This window comes from Choloepus didactylus, chromosome 24 (assembly GCF_015220235.1).
Source record: "Choloepus didactylus isolate mChoDid1 chromosome 24, mChoDid1.pri, whole genome shotgun sequence".
NCBI lineage: Eukaryota > Metazoa > Chordata > Mammalia > Pilosa > Megalonychidae > Choloepus > Choloepus didactylus.
Window position 1 is genome coordinate 20,501,427 of NC_051330.1, and position 18,253 is coordinate 20,519,679.

General features: G+C 41.8%; 1 long non-coding RNA gene across 2 annotated transcripts; it reads left to right on the forward strand.

Annotated features, from left to right (window-relative positions):
• Nucleotides 1-8,876: 8,876 nt before the first annotated feature.
• On the forward strand, nucleotides 8,877-17,069 carry LOC119520111. Of its 2 annotated transcripts, XR_005214130.1 has the most exons (4): nucleotides 8,877-9,312; nucleotides 11,591-13,348; nucleotides 14,215-14,345; nucleotides 14,568-17,069. It is a non-coding gene; the product is annotated as an uncharacterized LOC119520111 (long non-coding RNA). The 2 variants fall into 2 exon arrangements; XR_005214129.1 differs by lacking the exon at nucleotides 8,877-9,312 and having other exon boundaries at nucleotides 10,415-13,348.
• The last annotated feature ends 1,184 nt before the right edge of the window (nucleotides 17,070-18,253 follow it).

The window sequence follows — 18,253 nt, forward strand, 5'->3', positions numbered from 1 at the left end:
GACTCTCTATAAAGAGAAATATATTTGTGCTGAAAGCTTATATTCAAGGAAAAAGTATATTACACCATTCTAGAATGTACATATTTTACCACCAAGAAAAAGAAAGAACATTCAGTGTAGGTCTTTTCAAGTAAAATTTAGCTGATGTCCTAAGGATTACAAAGCCTACAAGCTTCAAAATATTGGGGATTTCTGGGGTAAATGAGAGCTTCTTTATTGATTTTCCTACAAATAGGATGTATATTAACAAATTTTTAAAAAAAATCACACAATTGAAAAAATAGGTTCCCTTTAGATATAAAGAATATATCTTTTCTTAAGAAAAAGTCAAAAAATATATTTTCATTTTAGCCACTGGCATTTGATATTGAAATGAATAATTTGTCATTTTATTTTTTAAATGCATTCTCCTGAAATTAACAAAAAGGAGTATGATTATTTTACTAACAAGGATTTTAGGTCATCAAATATTAAATTTCCATGGTTCTCTTATATGTTCCATTGTTTTCTAAGCCTAGTTACTCTGCAAATTGCTTTAGGCAAGTGATGGCCCCCTTTTATCATAAACGAATATATGATAATGCATAAATGAATATATGTTTGAGGTCAACTCTGGGGAGAGTTGAACATATTTTTCCTTTATTCATTCAATAAATACTTTTGACTGAATTCTGTCTACCAGGAAATTTCTAGAACCTGAGATACAGCAGAGAATCAGGCACACTGGAGTTTTATGGACAAAACCTTGAAACTCCCTAGAGGAAGGGTGTAATTAAAAACAAAGGGCAGGAGAGTCCCCTTGAGAAACAATGTGAGCAATTCCTTCCTTCCAACCTTTTACCAAGACTAAGGTGTTAGACAAAACTCTCTACCCCCAACACATACAAAACACACCCTTAGAAGCTCTCCCACAACACACATAACTGTTTACATAAAACCCACTCCTATCTAATATAAGTCTGAACAAGAACAAAAATTTTCCATAATGTAATAATCTCCCTGAAGTCAACTCTTTATCCTACCCTAAGCAAACCAATCCCTTGACTCAATTCCTTACTCTTCTCCGTACCCACCAACAGTTATTCCCCAAAGCCCCCTCACAAAAAGCTATAAAACTGTACTTCCACTTTTGTTGGGGGCTGTTGCCACTATTAGGCTTCAGACGGCCTGCACAATTGAGCTTTGATCTCTTCTCTTCCCAGTCAAAAAAAACTTAACATAAGGTTTGTTGGTGATTTATATATATTTAAATTTCTTTTCTTCCCGCTCTAAGCAAACAAACTAATACCCTTGAGTATCCACCAGGAGGCGGCGGTGGCGGCGGCGAGCGACCTGCTGTACCTCCACGGTTAGAAAGGCTGAGATGGATGCAGCAGCGACCGCGCGGGGCTTCCTTTTTTAAGAATCAGTGTGAAGGAATGGAGCCGAACCACGTTATTTTAGGGAGGCCGTACCACACTGCCCCTCCCAAATGTAGGTAGCTTCTGGTGTGTTCGCGCCCCACTCGTCGGTCTCATGGCGAGGCGCGGGCTGCACCTGGGCTCGGATCGCTGCTGCAGCCAGGAGTAACGGACGCTTGGCGGCACAGGGACCGAAGTGAGGCAAGAGAGAGCGGCGAGCTGCGAACAAAAACCCCTGTTGAGGGGCAGAGTCCGGGACTTGCGACTCCTCAAAAGGGCGGGGCCCCAGCCGTGGTGGACCCGGTGCCGGAAGAGGAGAAGGCGGGAGACTGTCAGCTCCGAAGCGGACAGGGCCGCCGCGTTTGTGTCCGTGATGCTCAGGGCAACCAGCAGCCGGGGACCTCCTTGGCCTTGGCTTCCGCGGCTCTACCCCGCAAGCCGGAAGTTCCAGGTGCGGCAATAGAAGTCGGGAGGCGGGAGCAAACCCCTCAGTGGCACAACAGCGACAGTCCGGAGGCGGAGGGCAGCTGCTAAATGCTGACCAGCCCCTTCCCCGGCCCTCTCGCCAGAAGCTTGCGCCCTCTGCACCTTCTAACCAGTGGAGCCGTCCACTGTCGGACCTGGTGCGTGAGACCCCGGGGAGTTCCATGTGAGTGGCCACCGGACTGTCGGAGGCGGACGAGGCAGAGCGGCACGCCAAGCTGCAGCAAAGTGGGACGAGCACGAGAGGATCATTCAGGACGAGAAGCAGCGCCTCTTCATGCCCCTGGGTTCTGGGCCGTCGCGCCTCCCGGCCTCGGCCTCAAGTGCGAGCAGCAGCTGTAGCTGCAGCAGCGCTAGCCTCCCGGCCTCGCCTGCACCGTGTGGCCTGCAAAGCCATCTCCAGCCCTTCCCCCGCTGGTGGACAGGTAGAAAGAGCCACTCCCAGGCGGGGCAAGATGGCAGACTGGTGAGCTGTAAGTTTTAGTTACTCCTCCAGGAAAGTAGGTAAAAAGCCAGGAACTGCGTGGACTGGACACCACAGAGCAATCTGTCTTTGGGCATACTGCATACAACACTCATGAAAACGTGGAACTGCTGAGATCAGCGAAATCTGTAAGTTTTTGCGGCCAGGGGACCCGCGCCCCTCCCTGCCAGGCTCAGTCCCGGGGGAGGAGGGGCTGTCAGCTCCGGGAAGGAGAAGGGAGAACTGCAGTGGCTGCTCTTATCGGAAACTCATTCTACTGATTCAAACTCCAACCATAGATAGACTGAGACCAGACACCAGAGACTCTGAGAGCAGCCAGCCCAGCAGAGAGGAGACAGGCATAGAAAAAAAACAACACGAAAAACTCCAAAATAAAAGCAGAGGATTTTTGGAGTTCTGGTGAACACAGAAAGGGGAAGGGCGGAGCTCAGGCCTTGAGGCGCATATGCAAATCCCAAAGAAAAGCTGATCTCTCTGCCCTGTGGACCTTTCCTTAATGGCCCTGGTTGCTTTGTCTATTAGCATTTCAATAACCCATTAGATCTCTGAGGAGGGCCCTTTTTTTTTCTTTTTTTTTTTTTTTTTTAAATCCTTTTTTCTTTTTCTAAAACAATTACTCTAAGAAGCCCATTACAGAAAGCTTCAAAGAATTGCAATTTGGGCACGTCAAGTCAAGAGCAGAACTAAGAGAGCTCTGAGACAAAAGGCAATAATCCAGTGGCTGACAAAATTCAATAAACAACACAACTTCCCAAGAAAAGGGGGGTGTCCGCTTACAGCCACCATCCTGGTGGACAGGAAACACTCCTGCCCATCGCCAGCCCCATAGCCCAGAGCTGCCCCAGACAACCCAGTGTGACGGAAGTGCTTCAAATAACAGGCACACACCACAAAACTGGGCGTGGACATTAGCCTTCCCTGCAACCTCAGCTGAATGTCCCAGAGCTAGGAAGGTGGAGCAGTGTGAATTAACAAAGCCCCATTCAGCCATTATTTGAGCAGACTGGGAGCCTCCCTACACAGCCCAGCAGCCCAGAACTGCCCTGGGGGGACGGCACTCACCTGTGACATAGCACAGTCATCCCTCAACAGAGGACCCGGGGTGCACGGCCTGGAAGAGGGGCCCACTTGCAAGTCTCAGGAGCCATACGCCAATACCAAAGACTTGTGGGTCAGTGGCAGAGACAAACTGTGGCAGGACTGAACTGAAGGATTAGACTATTGCAGCAGCTTTAAAACTCTAGGATCATCAGGGAGATTTGATTGTTAGGGCCACCCCCCTCCCCGACTGCCCAGAAACACGCCCCACATACAGGGCAGGCAACAACAACTACACACGCAAGCTTGGTACACCAATTGGGCCCCACAAGACTCACTCCCCCACTCACCAAAAAGGCTAAGCAGGGGAGAACTGGCTTGTGGAGAACAGGTGGCTCGTGGACGCCACCTGCTGGTTAGTCAGAGAAAGTGTACTCCATGAAGCTGTAGATCTGATAAATTAGAGATAAGACTTCAATAGGTCTACAAACCCTAAAAGAACCCTATCAAGTTCAGCAAATGCCATGAGGCCAAAAACAACAGAAAATTATAAAGCATATGAAAAAACCAGACGATATGGATAACCCAAGCCCAAGCACCCAAATCAAAATACCAGAAGAGACACAGCACCTAGAGCAGCTACTCAAAGAACTAAAGATGAACAATGAGACCATAGTACGGGATATGAAGGAAATCAAGAAGACCCTAGAAGAGCATAAAGAAGACATTGCAAGACTAAATAAAAAAATGGATGATCTTATGGAAATTAAAGAAACTGTTGACCAAATTAAAAAGATTCTGGACACTCATAGTACAAGACTAGAGGAAGTTGAACAACGAATCAGTGACCTGGAAGATGACAGAATGGAAAATGAAAGCATAAAAGAAAGAATGGGGAAAAAAATTGAAAAACTCGAAATGGACCTCAGGGATATGATAGATAATATGAAACGTCCGAATATAAGACTCATTGGTGTCCCAGAAGGGGAAGAAAAGGGTAAAGGTCTAGGAAGAGTATTCAAAGAAATTGTTGGGGAAAACTTCCCAAATCTTCCAAACAACATAAATACACAAATCATAAATGCTCAGCGAACTCCAAATAGAATAAATCCAAAAAAACCCACTCCGAGACATATACTGATCACACTGTCAAACATAGAAGAGAAGGAGCAAGTTCTGAAAGCAGCAAGAGAAAAGCAATTCACCACATACAAAGGAAACAGCATAAGTCTAAGTAGCGACTACTCAGCAGCCACCATGGAGGCGAGAAGGCAGTGGCACGATATATTTAAAATTCTGAGTGAGAGGAATTTCCAGCCAAGAATATTTTATCCAGCAAAGCTCTCCTTCAAATTTGAGGGAGAGCTTAAATTTTTCACAGACAAAGAAATGCTGAGAGAATTTGCTAACAAGAGACCTGCCCTACTGGAGATACTAAAGGGAGCCCTACAGACAGAGAAACAAAGACAGGACAGAGAGACTTGGAGAAAGGTTCAGTACTAAAGAGATTCGGTATGGGTACAATAAAAGATATTAATAGAGAGAGGGAAAAATATGGCAAACATAAACCAAAGGATAAGATGGCCGATTCAAGAAATGCCTTCACGGTTTTAACGTTGAATGTAAATGGATTAAACTCCCCAATTAAAAGAAATAGATTTGCAGAATGGATCAAAAAAAATGAACCATCAATATGTTGCATACAAGAGACTCATCTTAGACACAGGGACACAAAGAAACTGAAAGTGAAACGATGGAAAAAAATATTTCATGCAAGCTACAGCCAAAAGAAAGCAGGTGTAGAAATATTAATCTCAGATAAAATAGACTTCAAATGCAGGGATGTTTTGAGAGACAAAGAAGGCCACTACATACTAATAAAAGGGGCAATTCAGCAAGAAGAAATAACAATCGTAAATGTCTATGCACCCAATCAAGGTGCCACAAAATACATGAGAGAAACACTGGCAAAACTAAAGGAAGCAATTGATGTTTCCACAATGATTGTGGGAGACTTCAACACATCACTCTCTCCTATAGATAGATCAACCAGACAGAAGACCAATAAGGAAATTGAAAACCTAAACAATCTGATAAATGAATTAGATTTAACAGACATCTACAGGACATTACATCCCAAATCACCAGGATACACATACTTTTCTAGTGCTCACGGAACTTTCTCCAGAATAGATCATATGCTGGGACATAAAACAAGCCTCAATAAATTTAAAAAGATTGAAATTATTCAAAGCACATTCTCTGACCACAATGGAATACAATTAGAAGTCAATAACCACCAGAGACTTAGAAAATTCACAAATACCTGGAGGTTAAAAAACACACTCCTAAACAATCAGTGGGTTAAAGAAGAAATAGCAAGAGAAATTGCTAAATATATAGAGACGAATGAAAATGAGAACACAACATACCAAAACCTATGGGATGCAGCAAAAGCAGTGCTAAGGGGGAAATTTATAGCACTAAACGCATATATTAAAAAGGAAGAAAGAGCCAAAATCAAAGAACTAATGGATCAGCTGAAGAAGCTAGAAAATGAACAGCAAACCAATCCTAAACCAAGTAGAAGAAAAGAAATAACAAGGATTAAAGCAGACATAAATGACATAGAGAACAAAAAAACAATAGAGAGGATAAATATCACCAAAAGTTGGTTCTTTGAGAAGATCAACAAGATTGACAAGCCCCTAGCTAGACTGACAAAATCAAAAAGAGAGAAGACCCATATAAACAAAATAATGAATGAAAAAGGTGACATAACTGCAGATCCTAAAGAAATTAAAAAAATTATAAGAGGATATTATGAACAACTGTATGGCAACAAACTGGATAATGTAGAAGAAATGGACAATTTCCTGGAAACATATGAACAACCTAGACTGACCAGAGAAGAAATAGAAGACCTCAACCAACCCATCACAAGCAAAGAGATCCAATCAGTTATCAAAAATCTTCCCACAAATAATTCAGAGATAGACCCTCAGATCTATGGCCGACTGATCTTTGATAAGGCCCCCAAAGTCACCGAACTGAGCCATAATGGTCTTTTCAACAAATGGGGCTGGGAGAGTTGGATATCCATATCCAAAAGAATGAAAGAGGACCCCTACCTCACCCCCTACACAAAAATTAACTCAAAATGGAACAAAGATCTCAATATAAAAGAAAGTACCATAAAACTCCTAGAAGATAATGTAGGAAAACATCTTCAAGACCTTGTATTAGGCGGCCACTTCCTAGACTTTACACCCAAAGCACAAGCAACAAAAGAAAAAATAGATAAATGGGAACTCCTCAAGCTTAGAAGTTTCTGCACCTCAAAGGAATTTCTCAAAAAGGTAAAGAGGCAGCCAACTCAATGGGAAAAAATTTTTGGAAACCATGTATCTGACAAAAGACTGATATCTTGCATATACAAAGAAATCCTACAACTCAATGACAATAGTACAGACAGCCCAATTATAAAATGGGCAAAAGATATGAAAAGACAGTTCTCTGAAGAGGAAATACAAATGGCCAAGAAACACATGAAAAAATGTTCAGCTTCACTAGCTATTAGAGAGATGCAAATTAAGACCACAATGAGATACCATCTAACACCGGTTAGAATGGCTGCCATTAAACAAACAGGAAACTACAAATGCTGGAGGGGATGTGGAGAAATTGGAACTCTTATTCATTGTTGGTGGGACTGTATAATGGTTCAGCCACTCTGGAAGTCAGTCTGGCAGTTCCTTAGAAAACTAGATATAGAGCTACCATTCGATCCAGCGATTGCACTTCTCGGTATATACCCGGAAGATCGGAAAGCAGTGACACGAACAGATATCTGCACACCAATGTTCATAGCAGCATTATTCACAATTGCCAAGAGATGGAAACAACCCAAATGTCCTTCAACAGATGAGTGGATAAATAAAATGTGGTATATACACACGATGGAATACTACGCGGCAGTAAGAAGGAACGATCTGGTGAAACATATGACAACATGGATGAACCTTGAAGACATAATGCTGAGTGAAATAAGCCAGGCACAAAAAGAGAAATATTATATGCTACCACTAATGTGAACTTTGAAAAATGTAAAACAAATGGTTTATAATGTAGAATGTAGGGGAACTAGCAGTAGAGAGCAATTAAGGAAGGGGGAACAATAATCCAAGAAGACCAGATAAGCTATTTAACGTTCTGGGGATGCCCAGAAATGACTATGGTCTGTTAATTTCTGATGGATGTAGTAGGAACAAGTTCACAGAAATGTTGCTATATTATGTAACTTTCTTGGGGTAAAGTAGGAACATGTTGGAAGTTAAGCAGTTATCTTAGGTTAGTTGTCTTTTTCTTACTCCCTTGTTATGGTCTCTTTGAAATGTTCTTTTATTGTATGTTTGTTTTCTTTTTAACTTTTTTTTTCATACAGTTGATTTAAAAAAGAAGGGAAAGTTAAAAAAAGAAAAGAAAAAGAAAAAAGACAAACAAGTTAAAAAAAAAAAAAGATGTAGTGCCCCCTTGAGGAGCCTGTGGAGAATGCAGGGGTATTCGCCTACCCCACCTCCATGGTTGCTAACATGACCACAGACATAGGGGACTGGTGGTTTGATGGGTTGAGCCCTCTACCATAAGTTTTACCCTTGGGAAGATGGTTGCTGCAAAGGAGAGGCTAGGCCTCCCTGTATTTGTGCCTAAGAGTCTCCTCCTGAATGCCTCTTTGTTGCTCAGATGTGGCCCTCTCTCTCTGGCTAAGCCAACTTGAAAGGTGAAATCACTGCCCTCCCCCCTACGTGGGACCAGACACCCAGGGGAGTGAATCTCCCTGGCAACGTGGAATATGACTCCCGGAGAGGAATGTAGACCCGGCATCGTGGGATGGAGAACATCTTCTTGACCAAAAGGGGGATGTGAAAGGAAATGAAATAAGCTTCAGTGGCAGAGAGATTCCAAAACGAGCCGAGAGATCACTCTGGTGGGCACTCTTACGCACAATTTAGACAACCTTTTTTAGGTTCTAAAGAATTGGGGTAGCTGGTGGTGGATACCTGAAACTATCAAACTACAACCCAGAACCCATGAATCTCGAAGACAGTTGTATAAAAATGTAGCTTATGAGGGGTGGCAATGGGATTGGGAAAGCCATAAGGACCAAACTCCACTTTGTCTAGTTTATGGATGGATGTGTAGAAAAGTAGGGGAAGCAAACAAACAGACAAAGGTACCCAGTGTTCTTTTTTACTTCAATTGCTCTTTTTCACTCTAATTATTATTCTTGTTATTTTTGTGTGTGTGCTAATGAAGGTGTCAGGGATTGATTTAGGTGATGAATGTACAACTATGTAATGGTACTGTAAACAATCGAAAGTACAATTTGTTTTGTATGACTGCGTGGTATGTGAATGTATCTCAATAAAATGATGATTAAAAAAAAAAAAAAAAAAAAAAGAAAGAGCCACTCCCAGTACTCTCTATCCCACCTGCGTGAGGGCGCCCTCAACTCAGAGTCCCGCGCCTCTTGTCCTACAGTGGAGAGAGCCAGTGGGAACTGAGATGGCCACAGGCCCTGGCCAGAAATAGCTGCCTTGCCAGTTTGGCATCCTCTGCCTCCAACCCTGTAGGCTGCCTGTCTGCCCTGGCCCGGGTTCCACTCAACAGCTGCAGCTTGTCTTGGTGACCAAAAAGGGACATCCCACAGCCTTTAGTGCAGCCCTGATCTTTGTCTCTTTGGCTGCGGGGCTCTCCTGGACCCCTTGGCTCTGTGACTGACAGCTGCCCAGGAATTTTCCTGGAGGACAGAGACTGGAGGGTCCAGGTGAAGGTGCCTGATGCAGATGGACACCAGGCACATCTGGTTGAAGGTGACTTTGCAAATCAAGACTTTCCCTGTGCTGGGTAAGTTTGTGATCTCATTTGCTGTGTCCATTTTGCTTCCTTTTGTTTCAATTAGTGTATTGTGTAATAAGGCTAATTGAGTTGATCCTGGGGTCATGCAAGCAGACTCAATGGATTTGAGCCCCACTATCTGTGACCCTGGATTTGTGGTTCTACTTTTGAATTTTGTGTAGTTTGCACAGTTTGTATTTGTGTGGGGAACCAGTTGTATTTGAGGAGCTCCTACTCTGATATTCTGTCTTCATGATTTCTGTTGGTAATGCCCAGCCATGGGAAATTCTCAAAGTGTGCTGTCTACCTCTCCCTTGGGAACTATTCTTACTGATTGGGTCTAAACTTGGAGAATGTCATTTAAAGAAGGAAATGTTAATGTATTATTGCAAATCTGTGTGCCCACAATATAAATTAACAGGTAGAGTGGCTAGAGAATGGAATTCTTGACCTCTAGGTTATTATCCAATTATAGACATACTACAAGAAAAACAAGAGATTAGAGGAAGTGCCTTATATTCAACCATTTGTGGGATTGTGTAAAGATAAAGACATTGTAAAGAGATTTAATTTACATACCTTGAGGATTCAGATGGAGCTATATGGGAGGAGCCTGTTGCAACAGAGAAGGGACCTATAGATGAGGCCTTAAAACATCATGAGGTGTTTAAAAAGAAGCCCTTTGATGAGGTCCAAGGGGAGAAAAGATGGTTGTTAAAAGCCTTGCATGAAATCCTCTCTTGTGAGCAAGACCCATTAGATGACTTTCATTCCTCCCCATTCCCTCCATCTCCTCCACCTGTTGATGCAGAAAGAGTACTGCATACACTGTCTCTGACATGTGGGGGAGCAGTGACACCTCCCAGTGCAGGTCCGGCAGCAGTGCCATCCTCACCTGCAAGCTGAGCAAATGCAGGTCTGATGGCAGTGCTGTTCCCACCCCCTTCACTGCCTGGATGAGCTCCCTAGCACTCCTCCTGCACCCCATATGATACTGTTGGAGGAATGACCTCCCCATCTCATACCCATAGTGGTGTGCAATATGGACAGGGTGTGATCACTTCTGGGTCAGGGCAATTTCCAATGCATCATGTCCCTTTAGGAGTGGGAAACTATTGGGTAGCTATGTTGGTCCACATGCCATGTTCAGCATCTGACTTATTAAACTGGAGAAACAATACACCTGGTTATAGAGCTGATCCAGACCAAATGAAAAGACTGTGTCCATTTTTGCCACACACACCTCAAATTTGACAGATATTGTCATTGATGAATGTGTTGCTAACTTCAGAGGAAAGACAAATGGTGTTAGATAAAGTGAAGCAGGAGGCAGAATGCTTAAGAGAAGTGTCTCCCCAGGACTCCATTTATGCTGTCCCAAGTGCCCCTCATCCCTGATGTGGATCCCAGCTGGGATCCTAATGACCCTGGGGAACATGCTCCTTTAGAGCACTATAAAACATACATTTTGGCTGGCCTTAAGAATGGGGCCCCTAAATAAAAATCTATGAATAAAATATGGGAGGTGCAGCAGGAGTCTAATGAGAATTCCTCTGCTTTCTTAGAATCTTTGAAGCATACCACAGGTATTCTGATATAGATCTGGAAAGTTCAGAGACTACCAGAATAATTAACATGACATTTATTAGAGTGCCCCAGACATTTGGTATAAATTACAGAAACTAGAGGGTAGACTTAGAATGCCCATGGCAATGCTTATAGATGTTGCTTTCGAGGTTTTCAACAATCAGGAAGAAGCTCACCAAAAACAGCAGATGAAGCAACTGACTGCCCTTCTGGCAGCTGTTCTAACTGGGAGCCGGCACATGGAGGCCATGTCAGAGACAAAACAAGAGAAACCTAGTAAAGATAGTGTGCTTACTGCAGGGAGGAAGGACATTGGAAGAAAACTTGTCCCAAACTGACAAGAAAAAAGAAAAGAATGAAATGACATTAATGGCCCATGGATCTGAGCTAGAAGATTCTGATTAGGGGTACCTGAGGGCATTGGTAGCATTTTCTTCTGGCATACCTATATGCCACCAAGAACATCAGGTAAAGATGAAGGAGGGAAGCAAATTAGTGGACTAAAGCAGCAATTAGCCACTGAGATAAATGAGCAAATTATGATCATTGGAATTAAATGGCTAAAATACACTTAAGGTGCTCCTACAACTTTTAGATTGTAAAATTGGAAAGGAGTATTTGCTGTATCAATTTCTATATGTGCCTGAATGCTCTATAATGTTGCTGGGAAGGGATTTGCTCACTAAATGAAATGCTCAAGTTGTGTTTTCAAAAGGAGAAATAGCTATCTGAGTGCCTCCAGACAAAGGACTGCATCTGCAGGCTGCCCTTTTACAAGCAAGCTGAAGAACCTGAAAAATAACCAGTCCTGGCTCACATACTAGAACATATTGTCTCTGAGGTATGGTCATCTGGCACTCTGGGAAGAGCTGTAACTGCCCATCCAATAAACCTTGAGCTCAAGGTGGGATCAAATCAACCCAAGGTATGTCAAAATCCTTAGCAAGGAAAGACATTAAACCAGTAATAGAAACTTTGAAAGAAAGTGGCCTCATTTGGCCTTGAGAGTCTCCATATAACATGCCTATACTCCCAGCCTTAAAACCTGGCACTAATGTAGAATATAGATTTGTCCAAGATTTAAGGGCTATAAACAAAATTGTGACAGGCATTTATCCAGTTGTGCCCAGTCCTTACACTTTATTAACAACTCTGAGAACTTAAAATGGTTCTCTGTATTAGACTTAATGGATGTCTCCTTTTGCATACCTGTGGCCCTTGAATCCCAAGAACTATTTGCTTTTGAATGGGAAAATCCAGTCACTAAAGTTAAGGGGCAACTTACATGGACTGTTTTACCACAAGGATTTAAGAATTCTCCCACACTCTTTGGAGAATTCTTAGCAAAAGAGTTGCATGATTTCCAACTGCATCAAGGTATCCTTTTGCAATATGTAGATGACATTTTAATAGCCAGCAAAACTGCTGAAGATTCAGATGTAAGTACTATTAAGACTCTGAACTTTCTAAATGATAGGGGATTTAAAGTATCTCAGAGGAAAGTTCAAATTACTAAGCCCTGTGTAAAGTATTTAGGATATTTGCTCTCCCAAGGTCAGAGAGCCCTTCTGCCTGATAGGCACCAAGCCCTGATGAATATTCCAGCCCCTAAGACAAAGAGGCCATTATAGGAATTCCTAGGAATGACTGGTTTCTGCTGCATCTGGATCCCAAATTTGGGGCTTATTGCCAAAGTGTTGTACATCACTGTGCAGGGCTTAGACAGAGAAGCCCTGTAATGGACTGCAGAGTGTAATCAGGCCTTTAATCAAATTAAAGAAAAGCTGAACACTTCTCCAGTCATGGGGGTCTGCCTGACATGTGCAAACCTTTTGATCTCTTTGTACATGAAAGGCAGGGAATAGGGCTTGGTGTTTTCACACAAAACTTTGGGGGACATCGATAGCCATAGCATATTTTTCAACGAAACTGGACTTAATGTCACAGAGATGGCCACCTTGTCTTTAGGCTGTGGCTGCCACTTGTGATATTTTACAAAAAGCTACAAAATGTACCTTGGGTCAGGAGTTTACAGCACACAATCCACACAGTGTGCTTTCTCTGCTTCAGCAGAATGGAGATTACTGGCTAACTGCTGGCAGGCTGGGAAAATATCAAGCTACATTCTTAGATAACCCTAAAGTACAACTCTTGAGTTCTACAGTTTTAAATCCAGCTACATTGTTACCTGAATCCAAGGGACCTGCTTTGCATGACTGCATTCAGGTGATTGAGGAAGTGTTCTCTAGTCAACCAGATTTGGGAAACACCTCTCTAATGAAAACTGAACTGGAAATGTTCTTGGATGGGAGCAGTTTTATGGACCATGGACTTTGATGTTCAGAATATACCATAGTAACCCTGACAGACGTGCTAGAAGCCAAATCCCTGCCACTGGATACATCAGCCCAGAAAGCTGAACTCATTGCCCTGACTGGAGACTTGATCATTGGACAAGGTAAGAAAATAAATATTTATACAAACTCTCTCTATGCTTTTTCTGTAGTGCATGCTCATGGTGCAATTTGGAAGGAAAGAGGACTTTTAACCACAAATAATAAAGAAATTAAGCACCCAGAGACCATATTAGCTTTATTAGAAACTGTACTGCTGCCATCAAAAGTTGCCATGATGCATTGTTTGGGGCATCAGAAGTCAAACAGATATCTAGCAAAAGGGAATCATAAAACAGATTTGGCAGGAAAGGCATTTGCTAGGATACTTTTCAAACCCCAAAGCACCAAGGAATTAGCTCTTATCCTGACTGCAGACCTCTCATCATTCACCCCACTTTATGAAACAAAAGATTTAGACACAGCTAAAGAATGGGGATTTAATATCAAGACAAAAAGGATGGTTGCAATCAAAGTTAGGCCAAGTCTTAATACCTTTGTTGTCATATTTGCACCAGGGGATTCACTTTGGAAAAGAAGCTTTTGCAACCTGCATCAGAGGACACATTGCAGGACCAAAAATGCAAGCAACAATCCATAAAGTGATGAGCAAATCTGTCCTATGTCATAAAAATAACCCAAAAACTAGCAAACCCCCTTTGACAGTAAGAATGCAGTCTCATGGGTTCTCACCTGGAGATGACTGGCAAAGAGACTTTACAGTGATGCAGGTAGAAATTTCTGCTACCTCCTAGTATTAGTTGACACATTTTCAGGGTGGGTAGAAGCCTTCCCCACCCACACTGAAAGAGCAAGCAATGTCACAAAAGTATTGTTAAAAGAAATAATACCTAGATTTGGGGTTCTATTCACTGTTATGAGTGGTAATGGCAGTGCCTTTGTTTCAAAAATAACTGAATAAATTTCATAGGAACTTCAGATAAAGTAGAAATTACATGCATCTTGGAGACTTTAATCAACTGGGAAGACTGAAAAAATGAATCATACTCTGAAAAAACTATTGCTGAGATATGTCAAGAAACTAACCTCACCTGGGACAAGGTAGTGCCTATTGCCCTCCTCAGAATCTGGGTTTCCCCTAGAAGTGGACCAGATTTGAATCCTTTTGAAATGGTCTATGGGAGGCCCTTCCTCAAAAATGAAGTTGAGAATATGTCAGTGCAAACCATGTATGATAAATTACAAAGGGATGCAGTCATCTCCCTGGGGAGTACTAAAAGATGATTTCTCAGTTTGCTGATAATCAACTTTCTTCCCCTACAGATACAGCCTTACATCCTGATGAGACAGGAGATGAAATGTTATTGAAAACATGGAAGAATAAACACCTGAAGATCAACTTACCCTCAAGTTGGATGAACCTTACATTGTGTTGCTAATCACTCAATCTTCTCTCAAACTGCAAGGGCATTAAACCTTGGATTCACCATTTACAGGTTAAGCCAGCTCCAGAGGAGAAAGAAGTAGAAGAAAACACCACCTTCTCATGTAAACCTACTGCTGATTTAAAATTGCTCTTCCATAAATTGCCTAAAACAGCATAATGATTAGGATTAACATATACATCCTTTGCCTTTTTCTCCTATTCTATTTTGTGCAAGGCAATATTTTCCTAAAATGAACTGCAACAGTAGCAGATATCCACCAGAGGAATGATTGCTGGATTTGTACTTATTTACCTACTGCTGGAAGTTCAAGTTTGCCCTGGGCCATCTTACCTTCCTCAACATAAAATTGGTCTGATTGGTTAATCCTAATTTATCATACTATCCCACTTTTCTGTACATGGTGTGACCTTCCAACACCCAGCCTGAGCCCTAATATAAGCCCTTGGGAAAGTCTTCAGTTTAACTTCAAAGCATCCCAGGAAAATTACATCCTGTCTAAGTTAGAAAACTAGTTCTTATCACCTCCTGTATACCTCAGTTTGGGATTGGAAAAGGTGTCTATTAGCAAAAAACAGGGTGCTACGTGGTAATGCCTCCCTTTGTGTAGAACAAAGAAACACTTCTGCCCAACCTAACTTTGTAGGAGATATCCTCCATTCAAAGTAGGATAAAATCATCTATCCTTGGAAAGATAAATGGTGCAGCATGAAGCCATTAAAGCCTTGGAATCTAATCCCACATGTAGCCTCTGTAGGAAAAGAGTTACTCATCTATTTACCCCCAGCTGGAGACAGGTAGCTCTGCAGGTCTAACTTCTGGCCATATTTGCCATATAATTGGATAGGGAGATGCACTATTGGATACCTCTTTTTGCCTGGGCAAATATTTAAAAGCCTACCTGAAATACCAAGTAATGTAAAGACATTAAAGGCCCATTTAAGTTTGCGTAAGAAAGCCTTATACTCTGGCAGCACCTAGAGAGCCTGTGGTGGTGGGAATGGCCTTTAGCTATCTTCCTCCCAGGAGGAGGTGCATTAAATGCTCTTTCATGAGTTACTGCCCTGGCTAAGGTCACACAGCTCAGTTTATGCAAAACACCAAGCAAGGGCTCAGTCCCAAGTGAAGAGGTTGCTCAAATGAGAAAGTTCTTCAAAATGGAGTTGTTTTAAATCTACTGACAGCAGCTCAAGGAGGGACCTGTGCTCTCATTGGCATTGTGTTGCACCTATATATCATATGAATATGATAATATCTCTTCAATCTTAAATCATATGCAGGATGATGTTGATAGTGTTAAAGATATAGTATACTGGACTCATTTTCTGAGTGGTTAATGAACTTACCTATGAAATGGAGAGTACCCTTTATTAGAATGACTTTGATTCTGCTTGTCTTATGCTTGTTTTGTTGCCTGTATTGTATCTGTGGGTTTATTTCCAGAGAATCTTCCAGATTAATATAAGAACCTCTTTGCCCTTGCTCAGCAGGAAGCATTTACCCAAGCTAGACCTTGCCCACTTTCCCTTTCATAAGAGATGCTCATAAGATACTGTTTTGCAAGAATAAGAAAGTGTCTCATAAAGGGGGATTTAATAGTTGGATAAGTAGAAAATATTCAATATAATTCTTTAGCTGGAAAATGCTTAGTATAGTCTTCAATAGCCAATAGGAAAAAAAAACCTGTTTATTAAGATCACTTCATTCAAGCAGCCTTGAGTTTTTCTGACCATGAAAAGACCTTGTTAAAATAATTTGCTGCTGCTCTAATCTCAATGACAACAAAAACTTGCTCTCTGCTCCCAAAAACTTGCCTAGTGTTGCCTACTGGAGGAAACCACCATATGGTTTGATACAGCACTGGCTTTTTGAAAGACAAACTGAATGAGGGTAGGACTTTAAAATTACAAGGAAATGCTGACAGAACAGCTTTCTCTCCTCTATTATTTTTTTCTTTTCTGCTTTTTTCTGGCTTCTGGCCGTATCTTTGCTTGGGGTTATGAAAGCCAAAGCAATTCTTCTCACTCTGAACTGGACTTGAAAGGATTTTATTTCTTCCAGTTCCTTGTTGATGTTTCTTAAATAAACTCATTCTCATCAAAGCAAAGAAACTTGTTTCTCTGGTGCAGGATCAGGTGAGCCTGACTATCTGGGATCATGTCTTCTAATGGTAACATTAGCATCTTAGTTTTACAAAAGTAATACTTACCTCACAGAACTCTGGAAAGGGTCCTGGGGACTAGCAACTACACTTTGATATTTATTGGTTATTCTGAGAATATTTTCCCTGTAGGTGATTTTTAACTATTTTCACTTTAGTGGGCTCTCTTTCATAAAACTTACTAAAACACACATGCACACACAATGTGATACAAAGTGAGGGCTGAACAAATCATCTGGAATATATACATTTTCTGCTGCTTTTGGGAAAAGGTAAAAACTATGAAGCCAGAGAAGAGAAAGTTGAAAGATAAAAGTCATAGGAAACCTTATTTTGCAGCTTCAGGAATCATCTGTGAGAAATTTCCATACAACTTTTTAGTAAACAATAAATCTTGACATGTCTGAAGCAATAAGAAGGGCTATGATGGTTGTCCAAATGTCCATGAGTGACTCTAATACAATCCTGATGAACCTGGGATATTTTTTGAGTAAATCTAAACATTTCTTTCCTATTGGTCACTTTGAAAATTATGTGTCTTTTTATAGTATTTCACACAAATGAACCAAAACTTAAACATCCAATAATAGCAGATTAGTTAAGGTGAATAATATAGCTATGTGGAACCCTATGCTTCTTCAAGTGATGTTGAAGAGAAACATTTATTTCTATAGAATGATTTTGAAGCTACATGTCATAACAATTTTTCCTATTAATATAATAAATTCCACAAGGCTGGAAATTCTTTTGAAAGCCCTCAATGAGATATTTCTTCCCTGTAAATTGAAGTTTCTCAACATCACTTTTCCAAGAAGCATGTTTTGACTTCAGGATGATAGATAGAGTGGACATGTTACTGGAGCCTGATTGGCACCCAAGGTAAGCTCCAGTGCAGGCTCATTTTCTTGTCTCAAGAAAGAATTCAGCAATTCCTAGCAAGCAGCAAAGTTTATTTGAAAAGGCCAGCACACATGGGGAAACAGAAAAATTTGGTAAGAAGGAATACATGCTGGAGAGGTTAGTGCAGGCAGGCCCCAAGAGGGGGGCACACCAGATTGAGCTATGTCCAGGTCTTGCATGTTAGCCTGTTGCTAGGGTTCAGGCTAGGGTTGGGGGTGGAAATTCCCATTCTCCTCCACCCTGACTTAAACCCTCCTTTTCTTCCATCTGGATATCTCAGCCAATTCTAGGAATTAGGGTTTCTCCTTTCACTCAGCCCCTCCTTTCTCCCTCCACCTGTCTATTTCAGCTGGTAGGGTTGGGTCCCTCTCTGGCTTGGCACCTCCTCTCTCTCTCCACCTGCTTACCTCAGCTGGCACTCCATCTGGACATCTATGGCTTGATGTTGACTCTTGATCTGAACTGACTAATGCGCCTGGCCTGCCCACAGTGCCCTATTCTAG